Source organism: Hylobates moloch, unplaced genomic scaffold, assembly GCF_009828535.3.
Source record: "Hylobates moloch isolate HMO894 unplaced genomic scaffold, HMol_V3 SCAFFOLD_163, whole genome shotgun sequence".
Taxonomy (NCBI): domain Eukaryota; kingdom Metazoa; phylum Chordata; class Mammalia; order Primates; family Hylobatidae; genus Hylobates; species Hylobates moloch.
The window spans coordinates 16,680-31,901 of NW_026652438.1; the positions used below are offsets into that span (position 1 = coordinate 16,680).

General features: G+C 44.6%; 2 non-coding genes across 2 annotated transcripts; both read right to left on the reverse strand.

Annotated features, from left to right (window-relative positions):
- Positions 1-2,386: 2,386 nt before the first annotated feature.
- Positions 2,387-2,550, reverse strand: LOC116464082 (U1 spliceosomal RNA). The gene has a single exon (XR_004246851.1). It is a non-coding gene; the product is annotated as a U1 spliceosomal RNA (small nuclear RNA).
- A 6,275-nt stretch (positions 2,551-8,825) lies between these two features.
- Positions 8,826-8,899, reverse strand: TRNAN-GUU (transfer RNA asparagine (anticodon GUU)). Its single transcript has one exon. It is a non-coding gene; the product is annotated as a tRNA-Asn (tRNA).
- Positions 8,900-15,222: the final 6,323 nt, after the last annotated feature.

Below are 15,222 nucleotides of genomic sequence, written 5' to 3' on the forward strand. Positions count from 1 at the left end.
CAGTGAAGGAAATAAACTGAAAATATGAACATCATTAGATCCTTGGAGGGCCTTCCTTGCTGAAAATCTCAGTACTATTGTGATACCTTTTTGAGTCCGGCAGGACATTCTCTTTCCAGGGCATGTAACAGTGGGTGAATAATTTCTTTTCATTCATTTTCATTAAGGGCTGAACTTCCTTAACGTTCTGGAGATTATTAAATTTGATTTGTATAGTTGTGAAAAGTGCTCATATTGCTGATTCCATTGCTTATATGTGATCATATAAATCTTTTCTCTCCTTTCTGTAGTGTGGTTTAAACTTAATCCTTAAAGGACACGTATTTGAATTTTTCAGCTGGTTAGAAATCTGAATATATCAATCAAAGACAACTGCTCCTTACATGCTACAGATTTAGTTTTCTTCCTGTACTAAGATGTCTTTTAGATATAGTAAATTTGTTAAAGCCAAGAGCTCCTATGGAATGAAGTTTGGTGGGAGGGGGGACATTGAGTAGTAAGATCACTCTTGTAATAGAGATGGCACTCTTGCAGATATTGACAACTATTGGGCCAATAATATTTTTACCAAACATCTGAAAGGCAAGCTCTGAACAACTTATCATTGCTGCAGTCTCAAATATCAGGAAATACCATTATTCTCAGGACAATAAATAGACAATAAAAAAGACTCACAGACCAGGTTAGCTGTCATTTATCACCAAACAGGGACTGGATCCTTGTCAACACAACCCAACAGAGATTGTCCCCAGAAATTCACTTTATAAGATCAAAACCAAAAACCCACACTGATGGCAAAAAATAATGATGCAATAATGGGAGAGACAGAGAGAGAGAGAGAGAGAGAGAGAGAGAGAGACCTGTCCTATAGCCATACTTAGTGGGTAAAAGCCAAAGAGCTCAATTTCTGCTCGTGATACTTAATAGAACATAGGGAACATGAGCCAATAGCTCAATGGGTTCAGATCTGCACCAAGTGCCTGTTGGATGCAGGATTCTACCGTCTCCAATAATATGTCTGAGATGGACTACGTTTTTTGTTTGTTTGTTTTTGAGACAGAGTCTTGCTCTGTCACCCAGGCTGGGGTGGAATGGCGCAATCTTGGCTCACTGCAACCTCCACCTCCTGGGTTCAAGCGATTCTCCTGCCTCAGCCTCCAAGTAGTTGGGATTACAGACACACACCACCTGGCCCGGCTATTTTTTTTTTTTTTTTGGTGTTTTCAGTAGAGATGGAGTTTCACCATGTTGGTCAGGCTGGTCTCGAACTCCTGACCTCAGCTGATCAGAAGTAGGTGAGGTCAGAAAACATACTGGGGAGAGGCTGGCACAATGCCCAGAACCGCCATCGCTAGGCCTGGGGTTTTCCTCTGTAGTGGAATACTAGTATTCATGTAGTTCAGGGACTAAACCAATTAGATACTTCTGGGAGTTAAAAAGAGATGCATTTACAGTGCCATTTGAGAAGGGGTATTAAGGAATTTGCCAGGGTACTGATGCGTGTCAGGTGTAAACCGCAGGTTGAAAGAGAGCTAAGTATTTTCTGTCCATGAAGGTGACAAGTGAGGGCCTGAAGAAAGAGGGACAGGGGAGGACACTGGCACCAGAAATAGGAAAGGGCTGCTTGGGGGTGGGAAGGATGGGTCGGGGTGCTATCTAGAAAGTTGCCTGGCAATGGATGTAGGATGTGGAAGTGAGACATCAAACAAGAAGCTGTTGCTTAAATAAAGTCTGAAGAGACTAGATAAGTAAACAGCAGGAGATAGTAGGGAAACTGGACCGGCTCCTCATAAAACTTCCTGCCTTTTATCTCAGGGAGGATCGCAGCGCATTTCGGCCAACACAGGAGAGACTGCGGTTCTGACCTGCGGGCCTCGATGAATATGCCCTAGGGTACCTGGGCGCCGGCAGAGCCGTTCCCCTAAGCAAAGTAAGCTTATTATGTCTACAACCCAACGGGGACACTGAAAGCCCCAAAGGCCCTACTTTCTTCTCAAAGAACAGCGCCCATCTGCGTAGTTTCTACCTGGCTCTAGAAGGTGAGAACACAGAAATCCCAGGGACTGTGGTTAGAAGCAGAGGCTGTGTAAAAGGTGACTGGGGGCTGGGAAAAACACGAAGACTTTGCACAGAGTGTGAGAACCCAAGAGACTGAAGACCACGGACCAATTTCTACAAAAAGCAGCCCTTTCTACAAAGGAAAGAGTTCCCCGGCATCTGCGCTAGCTAGCTTATATTGCAACTGCCGCTTCTTGGAGAGACAACATGTTACTTACTACTATCAATCTTTTGACTTAAAATAACACCTACAACTGGGTGTTACCCAAAATGGAACCCAACAAACGTAACTCTTACCGTACAGCCTATTCTTTAAACCACAAAAAATCAGGGGAAAGCGCGAACGCAGTCCCCCACTACCACAAATTATGCAGTCGAGTTTCCCACATTTGGGGAAATCGCAGGGGTCAGCACATCCGGAGTGCAATGGATAAGCCTCGCTCTGGGAAAACCACCTTCGTGATCATGGTATCTCCCCTGCCAGGTAAGTATGAGATTTTGTGTCTCTGCCCCGCCACAGCCTCATACGTCTCACTCTTTACACACACGGTCACTTGCCCCGGGCACTCCCGAGCCCTTTCCAGCCCTGACACACAGCTGGGACTCTCCGTTCCGATCAGCGGTCCTGAACCCGCTCCCACGGCACGGGAACTCCTTCGTGGGAAAGCATCAAGTGGCGAAGCAGCAGCCCTTGCGCTGTCTCATCTACATAGAAGTCGCCCTATCCGTGATGTCACCGACAGTGCCTTGCCCAGTCCTCGTCTCCCTTTTTGCCACTCAACCGACCAATCCGCTGCCAGAGCCGGCAAGGAGAAGTGACGTCTGTCTTTCGCTTTTTCTCTCCCACCCTTGCATCTGTTCTTTTCGAAAGAAGCTGGTCCTTATCCTGTGTTAAGGAGCAAACTTTCGGAGGCCAGATGGAGCCGGGGCACCGTTCTTCAAATAGTGGCTTTTAATTCTCAAACTAGAATGTTTCGGATTACAGAAGAAACCGGTTCTCTTCACATTTCTTATCCTTGTGATGCAACATTCTGCTTGAAATTGGAAGCCATTTAATATCAGAGAAACCATATTTATGAAAGTAAAGAGGCTGCTCAGATGACTGCAAAGCAGCCTTCCTTACTGGTTTTATCACTGGTAATGTTATAAAGACAGTTATCCAGATTCATGAATCTTGTAGGGTTTTTTTTTTGATGTTGTTGTTTTTTTTCCCAAATCAGTATTGTAGAAAAATATGCTGCCCCAGAAGAGATGATTGGACACTCTCAAGCGTGGTGCTGGACTTTGTCACCTCTTGCACAGCCATCTCCAGACCTTAGTGCTTACCTCATGTTAGTTTTTTATATTCTGCAAAGACAAAACCAAAATAATCCAAATTTGACACAAATACCTGGGATACATCTTATTTGAGATGTTTAACAAATGTCTGGATCATCTTTTCTTATATATTATGCAGGAAATACTGTGAAGTAAGCAAAGTTGGAATGCCCAAGTCAAAGACCATTTGAATATTTACAAGTAGATTTGAGACAGGAATACTACAGGGTGGTCACAGGATAACAAATTCTAGGCAGCAGATTTACATGACTTGAGGCTATGGGCTGTTAAGACGCTGAAAAACCAGGGTGTGGACTAAGCTGGCTAAGACTGAGTGGACCCAATGTAGTGCTGGACTTGACGGAGGTTTTACCTAGGGCCTCATTATATGCTCATTAACATACTAAATGACACACCCGCCAGTGCCATGACAGTTCTGAGACCAATATTTGATGTAAAAATGGATGGCACCACAGTTCCAAGAAATCTCCACCTTTACCCAGGAATTTTCGTGAATATTCCACTCCTTGGTTAAAGAAACCCATCGAGATGAAACCCCAGAACCCATTGTTCTCTCCCAGGTATGCCCGAGCTCCCCTTTGTTGAGTGTGTACTTTTCGCTTTGCAATAAATCTCTTCTTTCACTATTTGCTGACTCATCTTTGACTTTGTTCTTGAGATGGTGTCAAGAGCCTGGACACCACGGCTGGAGTCGAGATCCCACCAGTGTCCGAGGGCCTCCCCCAGCCCACCAGTATCAGATTCTATTCCATTGCTCAAATCACAAAACATCAAGTGGAGAGTTCTCCTTGGAGACCATAAAGTAGAGATTCTGTGGCATGGTGGCCAGTTAGGCCACTGGAAGGCATGGCAAAATATTGAAAATGAGGGATTAGGTGACAGTGTAGTAACTGCTGAATACTAAATACTTGATCCAGGCCCCATTCCCTGGAGATTGACAGGGAGACACATTGTCCAGGTGGTAGTGGAGAAATACTCTCTGGGTATCTGACCAGCCTTTGTGGAAAGAACTGGCACCATCCTGCAGATGTAACCACCTGATGGGTCCTTCCTGCCCAATGTACACAAAAAATCAATTCATAGAGACCATGGCACTGCAGGAAAGAGTTTCATTGACACAGGCCAGCCACGACATGTGGGAGACAGAGTTATTACTCAAATCTATCTCACTGAAGGCTTGGAGGTAAGGGGTTTTGCAAAGACAGTTTGGTGGGGAAGGGGCTAGGGCTTGGGCGGTACCGATTGTTGGGGACAGGGGTGTGGAAAATGGCCCTCCTGCATGGACTCAGCTTCTGGGTGGGGGCTAAGGGACTGGTTGATTTTCGGGCCAGATGGTGCCATCCAGTAGTCAGAAATGCAAAAGCCTGAAAAGACATCTCAAGAGGCCAATCTTAGGTTCTACAATAGTGATGTTCTTCACAGCAGTAATTGGGGAAGCTGCCAATCTTGTGACTTCTGGAATAATGGCTGGTCATTATTTAACGAGGCATACATCTTAGTAGAATTCAGGCCCCTTTCATCCTTCTAACTTGGTGGCCTTTTATTCGTTTTACAGGAGTAATTTAGTTTTGGGGAAGGTTATCATTTAAACCAACGTTTTTGGCTGTCCCCAACCTTTTTGGCACCAGGGACTGGTTTCATGGAAGATAATTTTTCCATGGAAGGGGGTGGTGGATGGTTTCCGGATGAAACTGTCCCTCCTCAGCTCATCAGGCATTAGTTACAGTCTCATAAGGAGTGCACAATCTGGATCACTCACATGAGCAGTTCCCAATAGGGTCCGTGCTCCGATGAGAATCTAATGCCGATGCTGATCTGACAAGAGGCGGAGCTCAGGTGGTAATGCTTGAAAGCCTGCAGCTCACCTCCTTCTGTTCGGCTGGGTTCCTAACAGGCCATGGACCAGTACCTGTCTTGTGGCCCTGGAGGTTGGGGACCCCTGATTTAAACTATAAACTCAAATTTTCCCAAAAATAGCTTGGAAGAAATTGCACAGGAATGAGCAAAGACAGCTAGCCTGTGAGGCTAGAACCAAGATGGAGTCAGCCATGTCAGCTTTCTCTGATTGTCATAATTTTGCAAAGGTAGTTTCTGAAGGACTACACTGGACACATGTTAAAAACATGAGACAGATTTTATTGTATGTACTACAGTAGGCAAGAGAACTGGGCTCAAACTCAAATACAGCAGGAGGAGTTGAAGATTATAGCCAATTGGCAAGATAAGAAAGTCAGTGGATGGAAAATTACTAAGAGGAACTTGATTAGCTATCAAAGGTGGTTGCGAGGACTCTTGCTAAACTAGACTCAACAGGATTCTTTCCTAAAACTGGACTTGGCAGGCCAAGAAGTAACAGAGAAAAGGGCCCAGAGGAAACTACTAAGGTTTGGTCAAAGATTGGAGTCCTTGTCAACTCTACACTGAAGCTTCTGCAAGTAAACAAAGACCAACCAAATGAAAAAAAGCAAAGGCTTTTTACTGTGAGCTTGCTATAGCAGGGAGTCAGTCACTGTTACTTGTGTTTTGGCAGAGACTTGAAGGCAGTCATAAGGGTAGGGAAGCTTTTTAAAAAGAAAGGCTTCAGGGGCCGGGCATGGTGGCTCACACCTGTAATCTCAGCACTTTGGGAGGCCTCGGTGTGTGGTCACAAGGTCAGGAGATCAAGACCATCCTGACTAACATGGTGAAACCCCATCTCTACTAAAAAATTTACAAACAATTAGCTAGACGCGGTGGCAGGCACCTGTAGTCCCAGCTACTCCGGAGGCTGAGGCAGGAGAATGGCGTGAACCTGGGAGGCGAAGCTTGCAGTGAGCTGAGATCACGCCAGTGCACTCCAGCCTGGGTGACAGAGCGAGACTCTGTCTCAAACCAAAAAAAAAAAAAAAATAACAAAAAAAAAAAAAAGAGAAAGGTTTCAGGTATGCTTGGATTGGAGGCTGCCAGCATGGTGAAGCTGTAGACAGATGAAGAAAATCAAAATATTTTACCCCAGAATATATTTCTTCAGCATATTTTAAGATGGCTGTCAGAGAACCAGCAAACAGAAGTAACTCTGCAAAACTGGCTTCTGTAGGGGAAATTTACACCTGTAGAGAATCTGCATTAATCCAGCCTTACCTTGTCAGGATTGAGAAATAAAAATAAGCCTTAGGCCCTACAGTCAACTGAACGGACTCCCTCTTGGCTGACAGGACCGCAGAGAAACCTTGAAAGCTGTTTCTGGATGTGGTAGGCTAGGAGGTTGGACATGCCACCTTAAACACCCCCCCCTCACTAACTGCCATTATGAGGCAGGAGAACAGCAGAGGGAATTGGAAGTTGGATAAAATGCAGAAAGAGTAAAAGCAGAAACAGAAGCAAGGTGATGGGGTGGGAGAGCAAGAAGCAAGATAGAAGGCAGAAGTTGAGCAGCTAAAACAAAAAGTAAGATTTAAAAAAGCAAGCAAGGCTTGGCACGGTGGCTCACACCTGTAATCCCAGCACTTTGGGAGGCCAAGGTGGGCAGATCACCTGAGGTCAGGAGTTTAAGACCAGCCTGGACAACATGGCGAAACCCCATCTCTACTAAAAATACAAAAAGTTAGCTGGGCGTGGTGGTGCACTCCTGTACTCCCAGCTACTTGGGAGGCTGAGACAAGAGCATCGCTTGAACCCGGGAGATGGAGGTTGCAGTGAGCCGAGATTGCACCGCTGCACTCCAGACTGGGCAACAGAACCAGACTCTGTCTCAAAAAAAAAGAAAAGAAAAGCAAGCAAGGACCCCATGGCCAGCGAGATCCAAACCAATAAAGGGGCAGCTCCTCAGAGATAGGCATGTGCATTAGAGAAAAAAAGTATCCTTAACATGACTCCAAATGATAATCAGCTCATTAAAACTCATGCATATGGACTGCATATCATGCATGTACTTAAAATTATGGGATGGAGCCAATGTGCAAGCACACAAGGGCCAAAGTAACTAAGCAACCCACCTATCAATCAAAAGGCAAACACTGGCTAACGATTAGACAGCCTTGTGAAGAGAAGAAAAAAAAAACACACATAAAAAGACCCAAAGTACACCAAACTAATACTGATCTTACATCCCAGAGGTCAGCCCACTCTCCCCATTCCGAGAGTGTTACTGTGCTTAATGAACTTTTGCTTTGCTTTGCTGCTTTGTGTGTGTCATGTACTTTGTTTGGGACACCAAGAGCCTGGAAATGCATGGCACCATCTGGCAAGAATTAGGATTTTTTTTCTAAGGGTTAACAAACCAAGCCTTTGGAGAGACTTGCTTCACTACTGTTATCAGCCAACAGCCTGTTGCTTTCCCTCCCTTTTGTGGTTTTGACAAAACAAGCAAGCAGCATTCCCTCCTGATAAGAGACCACAGACCTAGGAATGATTCTGGCCAGACTACAGAGGATGTACAGTGAGGGTTTTCATGTCCTCTGCTTCAGCTTTTGACATCAGAGGGCCACAAACTCCACTCTCAGATGATTGCTAATGCCACCATTTTATGCACATGGGCCCCATGGAGAGGCACGAAGCTCATCTGTACATTTTTCCTCTTGTAAATATTCATATTGGAATATTATTTGGGACTGCTCCCACGAAAGATACATTTGCAGAATGGACTCAAATTGGAAGCATTATATAAGCACGATAAGGGAGCAATGGCGCATCCAGCTCTCTACACTATAGAAATGTCTGCAGTGTAGACGTTTCCACAATGACCAAAGATATGTGTACAAGAATGGTGACTGCAGCATTCTTTGTAATCCTAAAACCATGAAACCAACATCATCTCAAAAACATCTTGTTTTTTAGATGGTGTCTCACTCTGATGCCCAGCCTGGAGTGTAGTGGTGCGATCTCAGCTCACTGCAGCCTCCACCTCCCAAGTTCAAATGATTCTCCTGCCTCAGCCTCCCGAGTAGCTGCAATTACAGGTGCGTGCCACCACGCCTGGCTAACAAAAACATTTTGAAAAGGGTTAAATAAATCATGCACAGACTGAGGAAAAATACTGTTTTCAAAAAATGATGGAGAGGATCACTATCACGATGAATGGTTCCACTGGTCACATTATTGACAGAGCAATCAGGAAACCCAGGCACATCCTGGAGGTAATACTGGACTCCTATTACTAAAATATGAAAAAATGGAGGCACGTCAATTACTCGTTTAAGCGTATAAGGGACTGAATTAGAATTTTATCACAACAGAAGTGGGTTCCTAGGTCTCTGTTTCAGGATTACTGAGTTACACAGGTGTAAACCCGGCATTTCAGGAGATACCCTGTTAAGAATCTGGTAGGGGAAATGGGCTGGCCCTTGACATGGATCAGTCATAAATTAGCGGCTTGGGACTCCGGAAAGATAAAATCTTCTCTATTTATCCAGCGATTGACAATGCGTGAATGCTTTAAAACTTCCAATAAACGTCCCTGGGTGGGCTCGAACCACCAACCTTTCGGTTAACAGCCGAACGCGCTAACCGATTGCGCCACAGAGACGTGCACTTCTAACTCTACTAGGCAGTATAGGAAGGGCGCACTCACTGAACTTCCTCCGTTCCGACTATTCTCAGGGCCCGCCCGGTAGGATGACCGAGCGAGGCCTTGGAAAACCAGAGAGATTAGACCGGTGAGTCGCGCTGGTCAGCCGAGACAAAAGTATGTTCAAATTGGCAAAAATGTTTCCAAACCTGCAAAATCTCTTCAGCCTATCCCTTAAACTCCAGACTTGGGATTTACTACGTTCTGCTGTGTACAATACCCACCTTAATATCCATTCTTACACGAGTTCCATTAGGTATAAGCCAAGATCACATGGGATTTTTTTTTTAACCCTCTCATGCCTGTGTTTGCTTTTGCTTCCAAAGACCCTTCTGAGTAAGGACTGTCCTCAGACTACTGGAGTCACTTAGTCACAAGCTTGCCTGAGGCTCAGAGCTGGCAATACCTGGGAGTTTATGTCAATCCCACAGCACCCAGCAACCCTGCCTGCAAAGTATTTATCCATGATTGACAGGTGCAGGTGTATGAAAGCCCAGCTCCTTGACTTGAGGGGCGCCTTTGTGGTGAATTAGCTTTGGGAAAAGGGAATCCAGAGGCCAACTTTGTAAAAATGCAGATAGATAAATGGAAAGAAATCTTTGCCTCGGAAGTCCAGCTGAGAAAGAGAGTGATTTACTTGAGACTGTGAAAAGAGAGACTAAAATCTTTACTTTCTCATGGGAAAGAAGCCTATGGTGAAAGAGAAACAAAGAGAATGGTGGGAAATAGGGTGGGTCTACTCAGTAGCTTTAAACTGTTCTGTCATATTATAAAGCCTGGTGAGGTTTTAACTAACACAAGTGCCTGGACTCTACTCATAGAGATTCTGATTTAAATGCTTCCAGGTGGGTGGGAGCCACTAGTAGTCTTAAAAAGCTCCCAAGTCATTTTACCATGTGGCTAGCGATGAAAAGGACAACCTATCTACTAGAATCTCAAGTCCCCAGCATAGAAGAGTCCCAAATGTGCAGCTACCTCATAGAAAAGGCTTAACACCACCCATCGATGGAATTTGCCTTCCTCTCTCTGTGGTCTTGTTTGCATAGCATGGAAAAAAGAGAAGAGATAAAGAGATAGATGGAGAGATTGAACCTATAATTCACCTATGTAGAGCAGTTTCTCAAACTTTTCTGACCACAAGATGCAGTGAGAAATATACAATTCTTTGTGATCAGTTTCTTTTTCTTTTTTTTTTTGAGATGGAGTCTCACTCTGTCGCCCAGGCTGGAGTGCATTGGCATGATCTCGGCTTACTGCAAGCTCCACCCTCCCAGGTTCACACCATTCTCCTGCCTTAGCCTCCTAAGTAGCTGGGACTACAGGTGCCCACCACCATGCCCGGCTATTTTTTTTGTGTGTGTGTGTGTGTGTTCTTAGTAGAGACAGGGTTTCACCGTGTTAGCCAGGATGGTCTCTATCTCCTGACCTCATGATCTGCCCACCTCAGCCTCCCAAAGTGCTGGGATTAGAGGCATGAGCCACCGCACCTGGCCTGTGATCAGTTTTTTAAAAATCTTTTACTACGTGTAATCCACCCTACCTAGTATTTAAATAAAGCCTATAGTAGTAAGCAGTCCACTATATTGATTTCACAACCCCTAAGTGGTTCAGAATTGCAATTAGAAAATTTTTACTTTTGGCCAGGTGTGGTGGCTGATGCCTGTAATCCCAGCACTTTGGGAGGATCACCTGAGGTCGGGAGTTTGACAGCAGCCTGACCAACACGGAGGAACCCCGTCTCTACTAAAAAAAAAAAAAAAAAAAATTAGCTGGGCGTGGTGGTGCATGCCTGTAATCACAGCTACTTGGGAGGCTGAGGCAGGAGAATTGCTTGAACCCAAGGGATGGAGGTTGTGGTGAGCCGAGATTGCACCATTGCACTCCAGCCTGGGAAACGAGAGTGAAACTGCCTAAAAAATAAAAAATAAAATAAATAAAAAATAAATAGATTTTTACTTTTGTTCAGCCTTTCTGTCAAGCAAAATCCCAAAACGACATATACTGTAAGAGAACATTTACTATAAACATCTTTCTGTGAATCCTTATTTCTGTCCCAGCCACCATGACCCAATAATCTCTAGAGCCTGTTAGTGTTCTCCAGATTGAAGCCTTCCCTCTAACTGGTCCTAAACTCTGCGATGTGGTGGAAAAGGTTTGAGGCCTCGATTCTCATCCCAGGTTTTTCACCTACAGATCATATGGCCTTAGCCTCTTGACACCATTGTCTCCTTACGGCCAAAGATGGAACTGTGCTTGGGTGGTATCTGAGCACCCTGTTGGCTTTGACGTTCTAGGGCTCTTCCCTTGGCACCACTCTCTTATTTAAAAGGAATAGGATGTGGACTTAGGAGGGTTATTTCTCTGGAAACTATCCTCTCTTTCTTATGACAAGCTGTTTCTAAATGTGCACATTTGAGGCTAAGCAAATCCCTTCCTGGGAGGTGTGAAAGACCCTTATTTCTCTCCAGAGGAGTATTATGGAGAGTCAACTGATGCTGAGGAGGTGGTAGAGACCTAGCTAACTCATCGGCAGTGCCTTCGAGCAAGGCTTTTAGTAATCATAAGGTGGGTGGGGTCCTGTGTGCTACACCACAGGCCAGCTAGTTCATTTCAGGAGACTTACTTTTCAATCTATTATTACTGTCCTCTTCTAGACTGTAGTTCACTACTGGAGATTATCCACTCGGCTGCATTCAGTTTGCACCTGGCCTGTATCACCACTCAGCTCTCACTCCAGCCTCAGGTATCAGCAAGACCTCACCAAAGATTATTGTTTAGTTGTATGTGTGTGTGTTTTTGTTTGTTTCAAGTAACAACTAATGTTGGAACTATGAAAAGCTCTTCTCTGCTTTTAACAAAGCTTAGTCACAAACAGTTCCCCAGTTGACCAGAAAAACTAAAACAACAGAACAATTGAAAGTCCAAATGTGAAATCTCAACTCTGAGAACCAAATTTTACAGCCACTCCAGATTTCTACTCCCAACGGATAGTTTGATTGTAGAAATCACATCCCTTCAGCCTGCAAATGTAACTGCCCAAGGACAGTGATGCCTAGATTCATAGATAATCCCCTTTCCCCCATCCTATATATAACTGGAGTCAACAGCAGCTGGAGGAAAATGGCAAGGACTTGGAATCAAGATTAAGTTAGAATAACACTGCTGTAGACAGATTATCAGCTCTTCAGCATATGTCCATTTTCCTTGAAGGATGAGCGTTTAGAAACCTCTGACAATAAAGTTTATTTTACACCCATTCCCTGGTCTATGATTTTTTCATACATATCACCATTATAAAACTTTCTTGCTCCAGCTAAAAGAAGGAAACTCAATAATGAATGTGTTCACTACATGTATACCAGAGAATGATAGCAACCAGTCTGAATGCATCGCTTGATTCCAAAATTAAATGTTAGCACTCAGTAGTGCAACTACATGTATCTCCAACTCTGGAAGCCACAGGCAAGATATTCCTGTTTCCTTGCAGGGAAACAGGTCTATAAGCAGGGCAGCAGTCTCACACATGTACATTCCCGGGAAACCCAAGGAAACAGTGATAGTGACACAGGGCAGGCAAGCCCCAAAGCTGGTTCATAGCCTGGGAAACTTCTCCCAGACTGTAGTTTCCTTGGCTTTGCCAAGGAAAGAATTCAAAGGCAAGCCACTGATGGGGGAAAGCAACTTTTATTGAACTGGTGTTGCTTCTTGCAGAGCAGGGCTAACCCGTAGGCAGTGTGCACAGAGTTGGTGCCTGTGGGCTGCTAGCTAGTTGTATTTAGACCCACTTTTAATTACGTGCCAGTTAAGAGGTAGGTTATTCAGAACTTTCTGGAAAAGGGGCAGGGAGTTTCCAGAACCATATAAAGTAACTTCCAGGCCATTGCCAAGGTGTGTGGCCATGACATTTGTAAACTGGCCATGGTCCCAGTGGTAATGTCTTTATGCTCATAAGCAGTGAGGACACCATCATCTGCTGGTCTCAGCAGGCTTTTCACTGCACCCTGTTTTGACCAGACCCTGCTCTGCTCAGTGGGGTTGTGACTGGAAAATAATTCCTGCTGTTCTCGCACCTCATTTCCCCATCAGAGATTATATACTCCTTCTTAATCTTAACGGGCTTGCAGAAAGGTGGAGGTTCATCTTCTGTAACTGCTTCCTGCTGATATTATGGGCATAGACCCTGCCTAGCTTTGGAGAAGTAAAATCTCTGGATACCTGTTCTAAAAAGCCCAAAGGCCAGATGTCTTTATTTTCTGGGGCAGAAGAGGGGATGGGTTGGAAGTCTTGTGGGCCAGCATCATCTTTACATGGAATTATTGTAATCTAGAAGACACAAACTTTACAAGGAGGTTAAACAAGCACGGACCAAAGATTAGTAATAACAAGATATCTGTTAAAGGTCCCAGGAAGAGTGAAAACCAAGTGTCTGCTGGTAGAGATTCCTTTATTGAATTCCATCAGCAGGCCAAAGCGGTAAAGTAGAAAACATTATAATTAGGAGTAAGAGAAACACTTTCGTGCTCATCCACAGCATCATGTTATTAATACTTATCTGTGCATTTGCAAAACAACAGTTTTAAGTCTTCTGGTAGTTTGCAAGTGTAGGTCAGGCATCTTCCTCTGGCATCTGTGAGGACTCATAGGAGACTTTGAGGCTGGGTACGGTGGCTCATGCCTGTAATCCCAGCACTTTGGGAGGCCGAGGCGGGCAGATCACAAGGTTAGGAGTTTGAGACCAGCCTGGTCAACATGATGAAACCTCGTCTCTACTAAAAATACAAAAAAAATTTAGCCAGGCATGGTGGCACATGCCTGTAATCCCAGCTACTCAGGAGGCTGAGGCAGGAGGATTGCTTGAACCCAGAAGGTGGAGGTTGCAGTGAGCCAAGATCGAGCCATTGCACTCCAGCCTGGGTGACAGAGCAAGACTCCATCTCCAAAAAAAAAAAAAATTAACTTTGAAGTTTAACAGCAGTGGGGGTACTTAATAATGCCTGATAGGGGCCCTTTCCATTTGGGTTGTAATTGATTCTTGGGGGATCCTTCTTTCTAAGTTCTTAGTAAGACTAAGTCTCCTGGTTGAATGGGGGAGTTAATCCTTTTCCTTGAGGGAGGAGGTTACATTTCATTTCCATATGCTTGAAGGGCCTTTTGAACCTGGCCTAAGTTGATAATCTATGTGTCTCTTCATCACACAGAAGGTCTAAAGTTAAAAAGGGCCTTCCATAAGTCATTTCAAATGGACTAAGCTTTAAAGTTCCTTTTGGAGCCATCCTCACATGCAAAAGAGCTATGAGTAGGAGAAAAACTCAGGCCTCTGAGGTTCCCTGAAAGAATTTTGCTAATGTCACGATTGGCTTTCTGTGTTATCCAAAGACTGAGATCTCCATGAGGAGTGAAGATAGGTAATGCCTAAGGCTGAGGCACGACCTCACTGGGTCACCTTAGCTGTGAAGGGAGGTCAGTTGTCACCTTGCAAACCTTTTGGTAATCCAAATCTTGGAATGATTTCATTAAGAATTTGGACATTTCCAACACTTCTCCTGTCCTTGTGGGGAAAGCTTCTATCCACCTGGTGAAAGTGTCTCTAAATACTAGCAAATATTGTAGTCCCCTGTAAGGTGGCATCCGGGTTAAGTCTGTCTGCCAGTCTTCGCCATGGTATGTTCCTTGGTGTTGTACAGATTTAAGCAGGGATCGGGATATGGGGTGGCTTCCTGAGTGGTGGCCCTTTTTGTAGTTTGGAACAGTCCCTATCTCAAGAATATTTAGGAAACTAATTTGAATGGAAAATCCTGTCCCAAATGTGAGGAATCATGAAAATGTTTAATTATTTCCCATTTGTCAGCCTCAAGAATAGAGTTTGTTATTTTCTAGCAACCATCCAGAGGGGTCTCACTGGAAACCTTTTACTCTGTCCCTTTAATTTCCTTAGGGGTATAGTATGGTGTCACTGACACGGATGGAGTACCTGGTAGTAGCGCAGCAGCTTGAAATACCAGAGTTTCCTCCGCTGCGGCCTTAGCTGCTCTTTCCACCAGGGAATTTCCTCTAATAATCAAAGTGTCTCCCTTCTGGTGTACCCTGCGGTGAATAATTGTTATTTCTTTGGGAGTTGGACAGCATCGAAAAGTTCCAAGATCTGAGTAAAGTTGAATGGGGGATCCCTTGGCTCTTGAGAGTCCCCTTTCCTTCCCTATGGCTGCATGAGCGTGGAGCACCAGGAACCCGTATTTAGAGTCAGTCAACACATTGACTCTTGAGGTTTTTGTTTTTTTGCT